Raw genomic sequence first — 15,044 nt, 5'->3', positions numbered from 1 at the left:
GCACGTTTCAGCTCTCTCTTTATCTCAGCCTGTCCGCCTCCAATGACTCATAACTCCACGACAGACTGAGTGTTTTTAGGGAGATTAAAATGTGTTTAGTGCTGTTCCGTATGACAGAGCCCCATGAAGATCAAGAGGAACAAGCCAGTTGCTTCTATTGATTTGGAGGGTCTAGCCAAAGGAAAGGCCTGCAAGGTATTGACCTGATTTGGCCATTCTGGCTGTGTCCTGGTTACCGTGGTGACGACCTTGCTCACCAGGACAGAAGCCTGCTGGGAGAGGATCTACAGCTTCCACTGAACCCTGTTGATCAGAGCTTTTCAGCTGAACAAGATTTTGCCCGTAGTTGGTAAAAAGCCTTACAAAAAGGCTGAGACATGTCTCGGTTTCCCACACTGCTGGGACATGTAATGCTTTTAGACTACAATCACTACTTTACCATTAATGGACCCACTGATTTCTGCTATCAGCCTCTCATGCTATGCTGTTTATCGAAGTCTGTTGGTGCTGATTTAAATAGGCCATCACAAGTCTCCATGGATATGGGAAGTGTTTCCAGCTAAAGAGGAAAAAAATGAGATGCCAAAAGTGCCTGTTCTTGGCATTTTAACTTGTATGTAATGCTGTTTGGACCATAAACAAATTAAAGGATAACTTTTAAGACAGTTGATTTTAGGACAACACAGGCTCTTTTACTACTTAGTTATTGTACATTATTCTGGTCAAGATGGTTACAAGACATCCCACAGCCAAACCAAACATCACTACTGGAATTTTGAATTATGCGCAAAATCATGAACTTTGTTAAAGTACTGCAAACCGCCATGTTTTTGCATACTGGCATTGAAGTTCCCATGCATTGCAACGTGATGCAGCCCTTCCTGCTCACTAGTCACGGTAATGACTAATGTGATGTAATGTACGAGCGAATAAATACAGGTTGTGCAGCAGATATTTCACCTCAGAAATGTTCCAATGTGATCTGCATACAGAGTTAATGAGTAAGTAGTCTTTGTTGGTAAAACTGTCTCTAAATCAAAAAGTAATATTTCTATTGGATTAACAAGCCTGCTCGTTTACAATGTAATAGGGCCGCAACACGTCACTGGATGTTTCGTTGGCTTGTTCTGAAACTCAGAATATGGTGCTGTGCATACCTGGAAATGTCATCTCATCTGTGATGTAAATTGGAAGTTTTACAAGTTACTGTGTACGTTACTTTTATTGTGGTTTGAAATGCACTCATCAGCGCAGATTCCTTTTAACCCCAAAATAAAAACAACATTGCAGTTCCCCTTTAAAGAATGCAGGTCTTCCCTGTCGACAGCACCACAATGCACCACACCAGAGAAAAAGAGATTTCACACTTCCAGCCTTACAGTGGTCTGCTAACAACCTTCCTGCCTTAACACTGCTCCATATCCACTTAAGAAAATTATTCTTAGACAACAGGGGGGAAAAGGGCATGAAGCCCTCACACACACCTCCAACTGACTAAATCAGGCTGGGTCCTACTGATGTGGGCTAACTGTGCTTTACTCCGATATCCAGTTGTGTCTGTGCACCATGGAATGGAGTACACCAGAGAGCAGGGATCTCTTGCCACTAAATACCCAGCACTGGGCCGTGTGATAACAGAGCCCCGAAGCACATCACTACCGCAGCAACACCATGCCCGAGGAGAGCCTGAATGAGAGTGAAAAGAAGGACATATCTTCCAAGGATGCTGGACCAGTCAGTGAGGATTATTAGACTCAATCTGTCCCCAGGAAAGATCACAGCTGGCCCACCTCTGTGTCCATGAAAGGGAGGAACAGAGCAGTTCCTCGACGTGGGCGATTTTAGAGGAGGAACCCAGCTCCAGCCCGGCCAGCGCAGGCCCCTGTCCGAATCACGTCCTCTTGACCCGGAGCTCCGAACAACCGACGACATCCTGAAATCCATCGCCATTCCCGGACGTCTTCCGAGTCGTGCGAGAATAAACAGGAGCCTAATCGGTTAAATCCCACTGGTTTTCAACAGACCAGGGAGTCAAAGGGAGATCAGCTTGGTAGTTCCGTACCACCTACTGCCAAATCAGAAAATTAAAAGACATTTGATTAACAGCTTCAAGGATCCTACTGGAATGAATGGATGGGGTAGTCTAGGACCACACTGGGTCCTAATGCCCGAGACGCTGACCAGACCTGAGATTCTCTCTCTGTACCTCATACAGACTAGGCCTGTATGAAGCATGACATGGAAAACACAATGGCTTAATTAGAAGGCGGGGAGAGTTCCTTTCTACCTTTGATGTCTGTTTCAGATATCTTGGAATTGACAGCTTTCTTCTCAAAGATGGGCCACTGACCTAGAATAGACCTCCATAATGCAACGTGCATATTTTTTTTTTGCAAAAGCCTAATCCTGGATCATTTTTCTCAGAGGAATGAAAAGCTGCTGGAAAAAGGTGTGAAGTCATTAATTGCATTACAGTGACTCATTCGCAGTGTAAACTAATGAACTAGTTCAGGGAACTATCTACATTATTCCAGGCAGCCAATGAGATGGAACGGTGACCACTGAGTAAAACAAGCACGAATGAGGAAACAGCTGATGCCAGAATCTGAAGCAAGCAGTGTGGGCATCTTTTAAAGAAGTGTTTGCCTAGACACACACTGTTAGATTGGAGTCACCTAGTCAGAAAGCACTATACTACACCTTATTCTTGATCCAAATAAATTGCAGATGTTGAATCCTCGCTCCTATTAAAAGTAGCATGTACTTTCTGTGCTAGAAAACAGCTATCAGCAAGAATATTTTCCACTGCATGGGGAATTCCACACCAAAGACCAAAGCACAGCTGCCTCAGTCTAGCCTGTGCCTGATAGCACATTGATCACAAAAAGAGGCACAATACAGTACAGCCATAACCCACTGGAATAACTGGGAAACTTCCCACAAAAGGTAAAACTTTCATCACCTGGAAAGTCAGCCTTGTAGACGATCACTTCAACACAGTGGTGAGGGTTCCTTCACTAACGGGTGCAGCAGATTATGGGATAACGATTTAGTTTAGATCGTTCATAACTGTCTAGAAATAATTATTAAAATGTTATTAGCCATGTTTTAAAACATTACTACATACCCCTCACCTTAAGTTTAGGCTTAAGTGTCACCCTATTAATGTGTACATTTCTAAAACACCCAATAAGTGGCATCTGCAATGCCTGAAGTACTTTACTTCTCACAACTGGGTGCCTGACTTGCGCTACTGATCTTCATTTTGAAACAGCGCTTCATGTATACTAGTGTTATGTTCACAGTAAGTTTTAACCGTAGGTTCATTTCAGGAGCAATTGTCCAATACGGTGCCCGACACACCCCCCTGCCTGACATTCCTTCAATTAAGCAACACCCTGTCAACTGTGGATGCATGAGAATAGGCCAGACACCACAGACAGCCCACATAGCGCATGCCTTCTGCACACGCAGGGGGTTCTTAACAGCCAGAAAGAGCCGCCCTCCCAGAGTGCCTCTGCTAATCCACTGACCACTGGTATTCACAGTTGACACAGCAGCACAGCTCCGGGAGGGGAACTTCAAAAATTCCGTCGAGGTCTCTTTCTTTTCTATGCTCTTCCTAGTGAAACATCCCTGGGTTTAAAAAGCCGTTGGCACGGGTGTGGTACCAGAGGCTTTAATTGCCAGAAGGAGCTCTCTCTCTCTCCAGGAGCACTGGGTGAGCAGAGCTCGCAGCACCTTCTGAACAGATGCAGAGCAGTCTGAGCTGCTTCAGGGCTTAACGGCTGCAGTTGGCCTGACAAAGCAGAAAATTATCGCCATTTTTCCCCCACATTTGAGCTGAATAGCTGAGTACGCAAATCTTCTAAAAACAACTGGATGAAATACCCAGCAAACTGGTGTCGACATACTGTATATAAAAGAGCCTGAGGCTAGTAAAAACTGAAATAACTCCGACTGCTGTGAAGTGTTAGTCTCAATAGCACTCCCCGCATTAACAGAAAGATGAAACAGAAACCCAACAGCCAAGCAGAGGACATGAGGGGCTTTTCGGACTCGTGGCAGGGCGGTTTTAAAACTTTTAAAAATGTTGGATTCCCCCCCTCCTGTCCGATTGCTCAGGTGTCCCCCCCCCAGTCTGTCCGCAATCCGTTTCAGAGATCAGAGCCGGCGGAAACGGATTCTGGTGGATAATCCTCGGGGAGATAAATCACCTCCTTCCCTGGCACGGATTCGCGGAGCCACAGCAGGAATTTCCTCCTTGTCCTGATAAACACGCCGCCTTCCTCCAGATCCCAGAGCTCACTCTGCTAGTTCACCACGGAGAGCTGGTCATGGTTTTTTGCCCACATGTGGTCATTTTGACCTCACTTCTGCTGTGGTTTCCCATGCGTGAAACTCCTTTATTGTGCCATCTTACACTGGGTCATGAGTCAACAGTGGTGCAGGACCACAATCTCTCCTCAGAAACTCTTATCATGATCTTCCTGTGGCCCGGCCTATATCCACCATGGTGAAGGTGTGTTAAAACCATAGTAAATCCCAGCAAAAGTGAGGTAGGTGGGTAGTAATATTATTTTTTGCACTGTAATATGTTTGCCAAGAAAAACATTTTTCCAAGGCTCCAGTCCTGTGTCCCGTACACAGCAGCTCCAGAGAGCCAGGCAGTCTTTGGAATGTATGAGGAAGAGGAACAGATCCAGGTTTTAAAACCCAGGGCTTAAACTGTTAGGCAGACACATCGGCGCTTAGGGGCAGGGGATGCTGGGTGAAAACACCCTGATCGTGCAGCAGCCAGGACGCCAACTCATCAGACTGCCCGGGGGCACGACCCAGTGACATTAAAGAGGTGTCCTTTTCCCACCTCAACAACCTTGCACTTAATTGCGCTCAAGTGCAGATTCTGCAGACTTGTTTACCTCTCTTTTATCTTATACCTACTGAAGACTTGGGAAAGACTAAATAATTATTTCCCCCACTTCTATAGCACTCTCTTTCCCAGAGGATCACAAAGAGCTGCACATACAGGAGGGAGCCCACAGGACGGCACTCCCTGCAGGACAGTGTCCCATTGAACAGGGAAAGCCTTTAGAAAACAGATGGATGGAAGACACAAGACCCACTCAAACTCCAGCCCCAGCCCGTAGCTTCTCTCCTACACCCCCACGCAAACACGTTACGCGAGGGAGCTCATTTGTTTTGAGAGACTTGCTGGTTCTTCTCTCACAAAGCAAGCGCTTGCGTCTGCGAGAAGCCTGCCTGACAGGCGTGTGCGGGGGACTGGGATGTGAAGCAGGCTGACTGACTTCAGGATCTGCTACTGAAAAGCAACGGGCTTCCCAGCTCATGGTCAAAGTTGTACTCAACAGGGACAGGTAGGCCTGGCTTTACTGACAGACAAAGAGAAAATGGTTAGGATAAAATATTCCAACACGGCAGCAGGGAATAATTAAACTGCGCCAGCTCTACAGTTCCAACCTGCTACGCCCACCACACTTATAAAATTATTATTGAACTTACATGAACGTGGAAGCACTGCAGGTGGGACAGACCTACACTTGGACATCAGTTTAGGTGGACACAGCCTGGAGGAGCAGTGACTGCTGCTTGTGCTTTGTCAGGTGTGCCGAAATCGCCTGCCAGCTCTCTGATTTACTGCTAGCCACTCACAAGCACACACGCTGACAACTGAAACTGTGCAGCTTGAGCAGACTTATCTCATTAACACAGGGGCAGGACAGAAGTGCCCTTTTCTCACCTCAACAACTTGCACTTAATTGCGCTTAAACCAAGGCCGGTTTAGGGAGCTTGCAATGTTACTAAAGGAGAGTAAAATATGTAGATCAGGCGATTGGAAGCGAGTAGGACCAGCACTAGCATGAGGGTAGCTTTACAACCTGAGCAACTCGCCTCTCCCTCTCACAGTTCTAGCCCAGGGGGTGAGGAGAATGTGCTACATACATGCTCAACCCTTACAAAGAGCGATGCAGATGTTGCCTCATCATCAGCCCAGGCCAGATGTGGTAATGTTGTGGTGGGGGGGAGGACCTAAAATGAGCTACTGTTGCTCAGCCAATCGGCATGCAGACGTGACTAGATGGATTGCTACTCGTGAGCAGCCTTTTGGGTAGTTCCCAGAGAAAGGATTTACAAGCAGCCAGTCAGATATTAGCCTTACGACTGCATAAATCATGAGACACACTACAACAACCTCAAACTGTGACCACCCAAGGCCAAACATCTGGCACCTTTCCCTGGATAAACACTGAGCTGGTTCATGCTACACTCCGCATCTTTGCGGTAAAAAATCTTCTGGCACACTCTCTCTATGGACTTACTTAAAGGACATATACGAGAATCTCTTCCCTATCCCGACCTTTGCTCTATATCTGAAATCACTTTCCACAGGGAAAAAAAAAATCTATAAATCAAGATTTTGAATGCAGATTAAAAATCTAAAATAGGATTTGGACTACCCTGCAAGCACATATGGGAGGATATGTAACCTATGCGAAAGCCAATTTTATTCTTAAAGGATCGGATGATGTATAGCGTGGGGCATTAAAAATAAATTATACTGAAGTAACCAAGAACCGTGACACTTGTGTGTAATTGTGGCTCCTTAAGTAGGCCAGATCGTAGTTCTGGGCCCAGGCGTTTTGGAATGTTAGAGCTTCTTGGTACCTACTGTGACCAAAACCAATTAAAGCTGATCGGCCTCAGGCAGGCGGACACCAGTCTCAGCCCCTCTGTTTCCCCTGCGCCGGTAACTGACAGATCAAGGCCAGGTACACATATGAGCAACTGTATGTCAACACTGAGGAGACTATTTCCACAACGTTAGCCAGTTTGACACAGGTACTCCTTCGCTTTCTAGCTTGTTAGCATGTTTTTTCTTTTGTGGAGTACTGTTACTGTTATTCCTGGAGCATGCTTTTTGCAAAAATCAAAAATCAAATATCCTGTGCAAGTCCCATCTAACCGCACGTTTTGAATGGCCGAAACATTGAAAATCTTCTGAATCGGCACTCAAAGACAACGCAGGGTTATCTTCTCTTCCTGGCCAACAAAACTTGCAGGAGACAAGATGCTGAACACCTCTTGCTTTCCAACTGAACAGCTTCAGGGGTTCATTTTTTGACTGTGGCACATGGATTGTAGATTCTCTGTACGAAAGAACAAACTGAACTTTACCCATCCACATCGGTGCTCCCTGCTTGAGATCAAACTTACAGGGAAGGGAGACCAGACAGGAGGTTGAGGATTTGACATTTTATCATTTGATTAATTTTGGCAATGCATGACGCCTAATGAGCTTCACTGTACAGACTGCACTGTTTCCCAAACACCTGAATAAAAACCAACGGCACTTGGGTACAGCGATCTTAGCTGCACTGCTAATACTGAGGTAAGATGGACAAGCAGCTAAGAGTAACTGAGTGACTGCTATGTCCACAGGCTGTGCATGTTGTCTAAGTGTCTATTTGAGCACCTGCTTTGTCCAAACCTCCATCATCATCTGTCTGAAAGGGTGTCTGGTGTCAGCAGGCAAATTCTTTCCAAAACAGCTGTTCGAATTAAATTCCCCGGCAAAAGGCCAGCATTATTTTTACTGCCCAGCCGGGATGAGCCGTCATAATCTAGATCAGCGTAAACTAACCAGGATCCAGTTTTTCCGATTAACAGGCATTGTCCTCTGCCTCTTTAGTGTCTGCCCTCTCTGGGAGAGCAAAATTGCTGCTCATCAATGAAGGCACATACATTAGAGACTGGTACTCACAATCCTACAGATTCCAAAAGCTATTTAATCAATCAATCAATCAATTAATAAACGCAGAAGCACACAGAAGCAAAAAAGCTGGAGTAGTGCGAGTAGGAGATTGCAGAACTGTTAATGTTCTCACATCCAAAAGGAAAGGACCCCCCACACACACACAGTTACATTCCTGGGGTCTTCCAAAATCATCCATCGATTTTAAAAACATTTACAAAATGATGGGATTTTTGTATAATCCTGCTTATCCCTCCATCCATTTTCTAACAGCTTATGTCCGACGCAGGGTCACGGATGAGCCAGGGCCTATCCCAGCAAGCAATGGGAACAAGGCGGGCTACATCCTGGACAGGATCCATCCCAGTCTTACAAAGGCATCACGCAGAAAAACCTCGCTAGATTATGAATGCCTAGGAAGTGAATGGATATTTCGACCAAATGATTACGAAAACACTTCACAACTACTGTATTTTGAGAGCTGGCTGACCATCTAATGTAGTACAATGCTATCGTCTCATTTCGCTGAGTACGCGGCACTTAACTTCTTTAAAGGAGCTGACAATATGAGCTCTGCACCTCTGACGCCCACCTCGTCCCCGGTACCTGTCCAAACAGGCCGTGGGAATCACAAGGGACAACAAGTGACAAGACGTCAGTCAGCTGACACAGTACACCTCCAGACTCCTTAATTCAAACCCTGGAGAGGCTGCAGCGCCTGTCAGCTGCATCCTCAGCGCTCCTGTGATTAGCGAGCCCAGTCCAAAAGAAAGGCCTTCGAATTTTCACCATCCACCCGGGTAGAGCTGTGGAAATAACTGCTACCATGCTTGTCAGGAGTTGGAGACAAAAACCTTTAAGGTTTTTTTTGGTTTTCAGCTGACGAAAAGCAAGGAATCCAACTGGGTTACGGCGCAAAGGTACGATTTTCAAACAGGCAGCGCCCCAACGGCTTGGGCCGTCCCACAGAGCTGCAGATTTCCTGAAGGGAACGCTCCAGTGGGGGATGTGGAACGACTTCCGGGTTGAACTCACGCGCTGCTTGTCCAGGTACTGTCTGCTACACGATGCCTCACAATTCTCTCACGTGCCCCTCGGACAGGAACAGGAGATGGTTCGGAATCTGGACTCTGAAATAAGCCTGTTGTATCTGCCACTGCATAAAAATCCTAAAAAGAAAACACCTGGCATCTTTAACGATTGGGAAGGAAAATGAAGTGCAGCTGAAACTGAGCGACAGTGATCTAATAGCAGAAGCAGCACAGCTCCACAACAGGGTCTACAGTCAGCTCGTAACTTATCTGGGGGGTTAAGCATTTAGGAATAATCCTTATAAATAAATTATTTATAATATTATATTGTACAAATTGTATATGCAATATATAAAACGATATCTATAATGATATACTATATATAATGTATTATTTCAGGGTTTTATTAGAAAAACATCTGCTAACCTCTTACGGTAATTTAAGATATAAAAAGTAAGTAAGATAATGGTATACAGGGAGACTCACTGACCAGCTCTTGTTGGGGGGTTACTTGACGGATTTTTTCACCATGTTTTTATTTTCTGGAGCCGACCGCGCATGTTGTGAGTGGGCTGCCATCGAGCTGCTTGGCTCAGGTGGTGGATGGGCCGAGGAGGGGGGTCAAGGACAATAACAGTGGAGTGCACAAACACAGCACGTCTCTCCTAACACAGGGGCCCCGGTGCTGGATCTGCCCCTGCAGACATCAACCAGGCGCAGCTCGGTCCAGCCTCAGCTGACTGGCGTTCCCCCACTCGATCCTGACTAGCCCTGCCCTCCGTCTCCGGGTCAGGACAGTCTTTTTCCAAAGCGACTCCCTGTCGACAAAGCTGAGGTCAAGCTTCCAGCGTGATGCCTAGAGCACTCGGGCACAGACGCTGCTGTGATATCCTGCCATGAGATATCTCCCTGGTCCTCCCAGAATGTGACTTTACACGAGCACTGCTGTCCCTGCAGGAGTCTTTGCAGGTGGAAGGCCTTCTTCACCCCAAAGAACTGCGCCTGCAGGGGGGACCCCCACTTCCACTGGGGTGACACACTGCAGCCATTCTGCGCAAGCAGCCCCACTGTGCCACAAGCCAGGTGGAGCAGAAATAATTGTGTAACACTGATAAAATCGAGGAGGGACTTCAGCCTGAATGCCTGGGTTAATGCCCATAGTCTTACAAACATGCCACAGCACTTAAATGACCATGCATTCAGGAACTGGATTTAACGAGTACTCAGGACGTCAGTTTAACCTCTCATTTGAACAACACGATGTTCCTTAGTCACCATGCTGGGGCTCTAACATTCAGAATTCCTGAAACTCTGCTCCAGAGGGGAGGGTGCCTCCTACTGGTCGCCACCACCACTTACAGGCGCAACCTGTTTAACCAACGCCAACCAAAACAACAGAAAACATGTTTATTTCCACAGTGATGTCGTGTCCTGAAAACGACAGTGTTTCCTGGTGAGGTCTGGAAGGGGAGAATAGATGTTTGTAAACTAGTGTTGTAAGAATCATACAATGGTTCCAACTGTTTAAACTCTGCCCAGGTCACACCAGCTCAACTATCAATGCTGAATTGGCATCAAAAGTTTATTCGCACGCAGATGACAAACTTTTTTTTTTTGCTGTTGGCATTTTCTTTTTGTATGGCTGGAGTTAAGAAACACACTGGTACGGTATCGATCTTGTAAAAGGCTCATGCTGTCAATGAATGACTGGCATTTGGCGTTTTCTCACTATGCAATACAGGACATTTCCTTGAGATCTCCCCAAATTCTCATTCCTAAATGACTCTCATCTGACACCCACCCACTACTTGTTTAGCTAGATCTAGATATTTTTTTACAGCGCGCTCGTTTCCACATCCCCGAGAGAAGTGGGGGGAGGACTGAGAAGAACAGCTGGTGCAGTTCCTGAAGGTTCCTGTGAATTATTTTTCTTCCGTTTTCTGCACCGGCTGAAGGCTCCCCACCGGGCGCCCGGATTTCAGGACTGCGAGACGAGAGAACTCCCCTGGCCGGCCTCGGAAGCCCTGAGGTGGACGTGGAAGCACGTTACCCATCGGGCAAAAACAAATAAGTGTCCTTTCTCATTGCAGCATTTAATCAGGAAGTGGCATCTAGGTGCCAGTTTCCACGAAGGCAATTTTGACTCCTCTACAGCAGCTCTTAGGAGGTTATCGTCTAAAAATAAAGCTTTACTGTAAGGTATGGATAATGAACAAAGGAATCAGTCCACCCCTCTTTCTGCAAGGACACTATTTAAGAGAGGATTTTTTCTCAACAGGCAACATTCCAAACTCACACTGTTAGTAGGAAAAAAAATGTATTTCGACAGCAAATCATTAATATTTATGGCCTGATTGCTAATGGAGCAGAAGGCACGCAATTTTATATGTACAATTATACTCGTGGGAGGGGACACAAGAATTCGAAAACCTTTCAAACACTCGAGCCGTTTTTTTCCCCGCATGGGGACTCTTAAATCAAAATGCTTCTTTCTCCATTCAGAAGCCTTCCTCTGAAGACACATTTCAACATCTGACGCTTCAGCATTCATTCTCCTGTTGTCTGCAATCCTAATATCAACCACCATCATCCCCTATTTTTCTTTTTCACTCCAATCCCATTTATTTTGGCTGCACAGGGCTTAACAAAATGTTGCTTATTAAAGCTGTTAAGAACAGCCTCAGTCCAAAGACCTCAGATAAATCTCTCGGCTAAAATAAAAATGACAAAGCCCATCTCACTTGCTGATGCATTCTAAAACAACTCTGAAACAGAATGAAGTCAAGCCTGTTGAAATAAATATACATCTATCTACACCTGGACAAAAAACAAGATTGGTGCAAAGTATCATTCTACATTTCAATTGGGTCTCAAAATATAGCTTTGAGGTCAAGAAATAGCTTAGTACTAAGTGAGAGCTAACCCTAACCCCTGCTCAGATCTATCCTCAGCAGTTCTGGAATCTGTCTCCCCTCATCAGAGTTGAAATCATCCTTCAATCACATCCAATACGAGCCTAAAATAACCAAAATCACACTATGAAAGTGACTGAAATGCATCAAATGCATTCCTGCAGTTGGCAAGATTTCAGCCGTTTGAAAATGTCATTTTCCAGCATCCGTACAATATTTCCTAGGAACTGGTTATTTAAAAAGCTCACATGTCCACCTGTACTTAAGGAGAAGAGTTAAGCAGTGCGTGATGGGACAGGTAGACCTCCCACAGCACTGTGCAGACAGGGAAGACAGGACAAAGGCTCAAGACAGCAATTAATAATAATGATAATGTTGCTTTATTGGCCCTATACAATTTCTTGCATTAGGAATTCGTCTTTTCGCATACCCCAGCTTGCTCTCCATGAGAAACAGACACACAGGCAGGGAGAGAAGCTGGGGGTCAGAGCGCAGGGTCAGCCATTGTACGGCGCCCCTGGAGCAGTTGGGGTGAAGGGCCTTGCTCAGGGGCCCAACGGAGTAGGATTCCTCTGCCGGCTGCGGGATTCGAACCGGCAACCTTCCAGCCACAGGTGCAGATCCTGAGCCACAGAGCCACTGCTCTGCCAAGAAAGGAGCCAATCTGAAGCAAACCCGGGCCTTGCATTAAATCTCCTAGGAGGCCTGACAGTATTGCTGTTCAATTAGATATTAATTTAGAAGTGGGAAGTGCTTGCCGCTGTTAAAACATTAGAAGTCGAGCTCTTAGCCATTAAGCCTCCTGTTCATTTTTTCCCCAAAGATGAGAACGGAACCAAGCTGCCTGTCTGACAGGAAGTCGGGTTTGTGATTAAAGCTGGCTGGGGGTAAAATGCACTGGTTGTGCCACCTCTATACAATCATGCGCAACTCAAACCGAAGAACAGTGCTGAGATGGCACGGGCTTATCACTGCCTATGAAAAGAGTGGAATCAAGGTTGAACCTTTAACTGACCTGCTGCAAACTGTACTGTAGCTGACAAGGAGTATTCAGGAACAGGCCAACAGCCCTGCCTTTAACACTGTAGTTCCATCCAGACCAATCAGCAAATTGAATGACCTGGGCAGCAGCACCTCTCTATGCAGATGCTGGATTTCCTGACTGGCAGACCACAGACTGTGAGGGTCGATGGAAAGCTTTCTTCCACGCTGACCGTCAATACAGATGCCCCTCAGGGCTGTGTGCCGAGCCCCCTGCTGTTTTCCTTGTTAACCCACGATCTTGTGGCCAGACACAGCTCCAACTCCATCTACCAATATGCTGATGACACCACCATCACTGGCCGAATCCCTGCCAATACAGGGATGAGGACAGGACCCTGGCGGAGTGGTGCACTGACAATAACCTCTCCCTCAACGTCGGCAAAACCAAGGAGCCAGTCATCGATCTTAGAAAGCAGGGTGGGGACCACACCCCTATTTACACCAATGGGGTGGCTGTAGAGGTGGTCAGCAGCTTCAGGTTCCTGGGTACCTTCGTCACTAATGATTTAACATGGTCCCAGCATGTAACTGGAGCTACAAAGGAGGCACAACACCGCCTTTACTCCCTCAGACAGTTGAAAAAATGTGGTCTGTCTTCAGCTGTCCTCACTACATTTCACAGGTGCGCTACTGAGAGTGTGCTCACGTGCGGTTGGCCAGCAGCTCACTGTCTGACTGGAAGGTGTTACAGGGGGTGATCAGGTCAGCCCAGTCCGTCACTGGAGTCCAGCTCCCCTCTACTGGGGACATTTTTACAACCCGCTGTCTCAGGAAGGCTGGAAGGATCGCTAAGGACGAGAATCATCCCCATTTCTCCCTTCTCTCTCCCCTTGCCTCTGGTGAGCACAAACCTACAGATTCAGAGACCGTTTCTTCCCGCAAGCTGTCAGATTACTGAACTCTGCCCCTGCAGCTGACTCACACTGATGTATTTTTCCTCTTTTCACACTGCTTGTCTGACTTGCTTTTTTAAAGCTGCCTGTTATTTCACTCGTTGTTGCTGCTGCTGCTCTGTTTATTTTGTTGGTGATTTCTTAATGTCTTGGTATCGGAGCACACACGTAAATAACCATTTAATTGCACTTATGTACATGACAGACAAACTGAATTGATAAAAAAAGAGTCTTTTTAGCCTTGAATACTAAGACGGCCTGATTCAAGCACACATTGTCTTAAAAGCACGGAGTTCTCAACGTACCCTCTAAGTCAACCTAATGGACTTCAGAATCAACACTGAAATACAAATCGCACAACAAAAGAGAATTTCGATATGTGGAAGCACATTCAAAAACTGAGAAGGCGAGGCACTTCTTTACACAAAGGGGTGTGGGAGAATGGAACAAGCTATAACAGCCACGTCGCTGGACCTGATAGCCTGGTTTCTTTCAAGAAAACGCTGATAGACAACCTTAGATCAATTATCTACAAGCAGCCAAAGGCACTAGATGCATCATTTAAGCGCTTTGAGTGGAGTGTCCAGAAAAGCATTATGTAAGTGTAAGCAATTATTATTATTATCAGCTAGCCCGTGCTGGCTGGTAGCCTTTCTTACTCATTCCTGGTGTTAAAAAATGGAGCCTGTGGCGTCATTTATTTCACCATTTTATTTCCCAGGAGGACTGCCCACCCACTACACAGTATGCAAATCCTGATTTGTCTCCTGACTGCACACTGCATTGCTATTCCACAGCTGTTCGGTGCTCAGCAGCCTCTCTGTATCACAGGGCAGGACATCACCCAGAGAACAGAGGAGTGGGAGAGGAGGTTAGGTCAACATCAAGGACTCCAGATTCTAGACTCAGGACAAGCATCGGAAAGCTCCCACTCCGATCCCTAAACTTCAGTTCCGCACACGGCTAGCCCACGAAAACAGATGCTCGCTTAGCGACGAAGGGGCTTCAAACGCGCGTTTTGAAGACATCTATGCGCTGAATAACAAACGTGACCGAATAGCGCTGCAGTTGCCCATAAAACCAGACACCGTGGCTAATGAGGGTCAGATTTCTGTACCTCACCGAGTCCGAAACAATGCAGGCTATAGCCCCAACCTGACACCGCGGCAGGGTGCCATAGCCAAACCGGCCTAGCTCCTGGCTCAGGCAGACACGATCTCCCTGCCTGTGCTGTGCCTTCAACGCGCTTTGCATGTGGGCGTGAATGTCAATATCCCCCTTATTGCGCCCTGAACAAGCAACACCGAGTGCACTACCGGGGGGAGGAATCGTGCAGGTAACACGGGTGGCAAAATGTAACCCCTTTTCAATCCACCCGCGGTAGGTTTGC

At 46.5% G+C, this 15,044-nt stretch overlaps 1 protein-coding gene across 1 annotated transcript in view; it reads right to left on the bottom strand.

Annotated features, from left to right (window-relative positions):
- Positions 1-15,044, bottom strand: part of fam171a2a (family with sequence similarity 171 member A2a) — a 47,611-nt gene that overhangs the window by 31,702 nt on the left and 865 nt on the right. The gene's annotated exons all lie outside the window — the stretch shown is intronic.

This window comes from Lepisosteus platostomus, chromosome 28 (genome assembly GCF_059453375.1).
Source record: "Lepisosteus platostomus isolate fLepPlt1 chromosome 28, fLepPlt1.hap1, whole genome shotgun sequence".
NCBI lineage: Eukaryota > Metazoa > Chordata > Actinopteri > Semionotiformes > Lepisosteidae > Lepisosteus > Lepisosteus platostomus.
The sequence above is the reverse complement of the archived record's forward strand: the minus strand, read 5'-3'. Positions and strand labels throughout refer to the sequence as shown.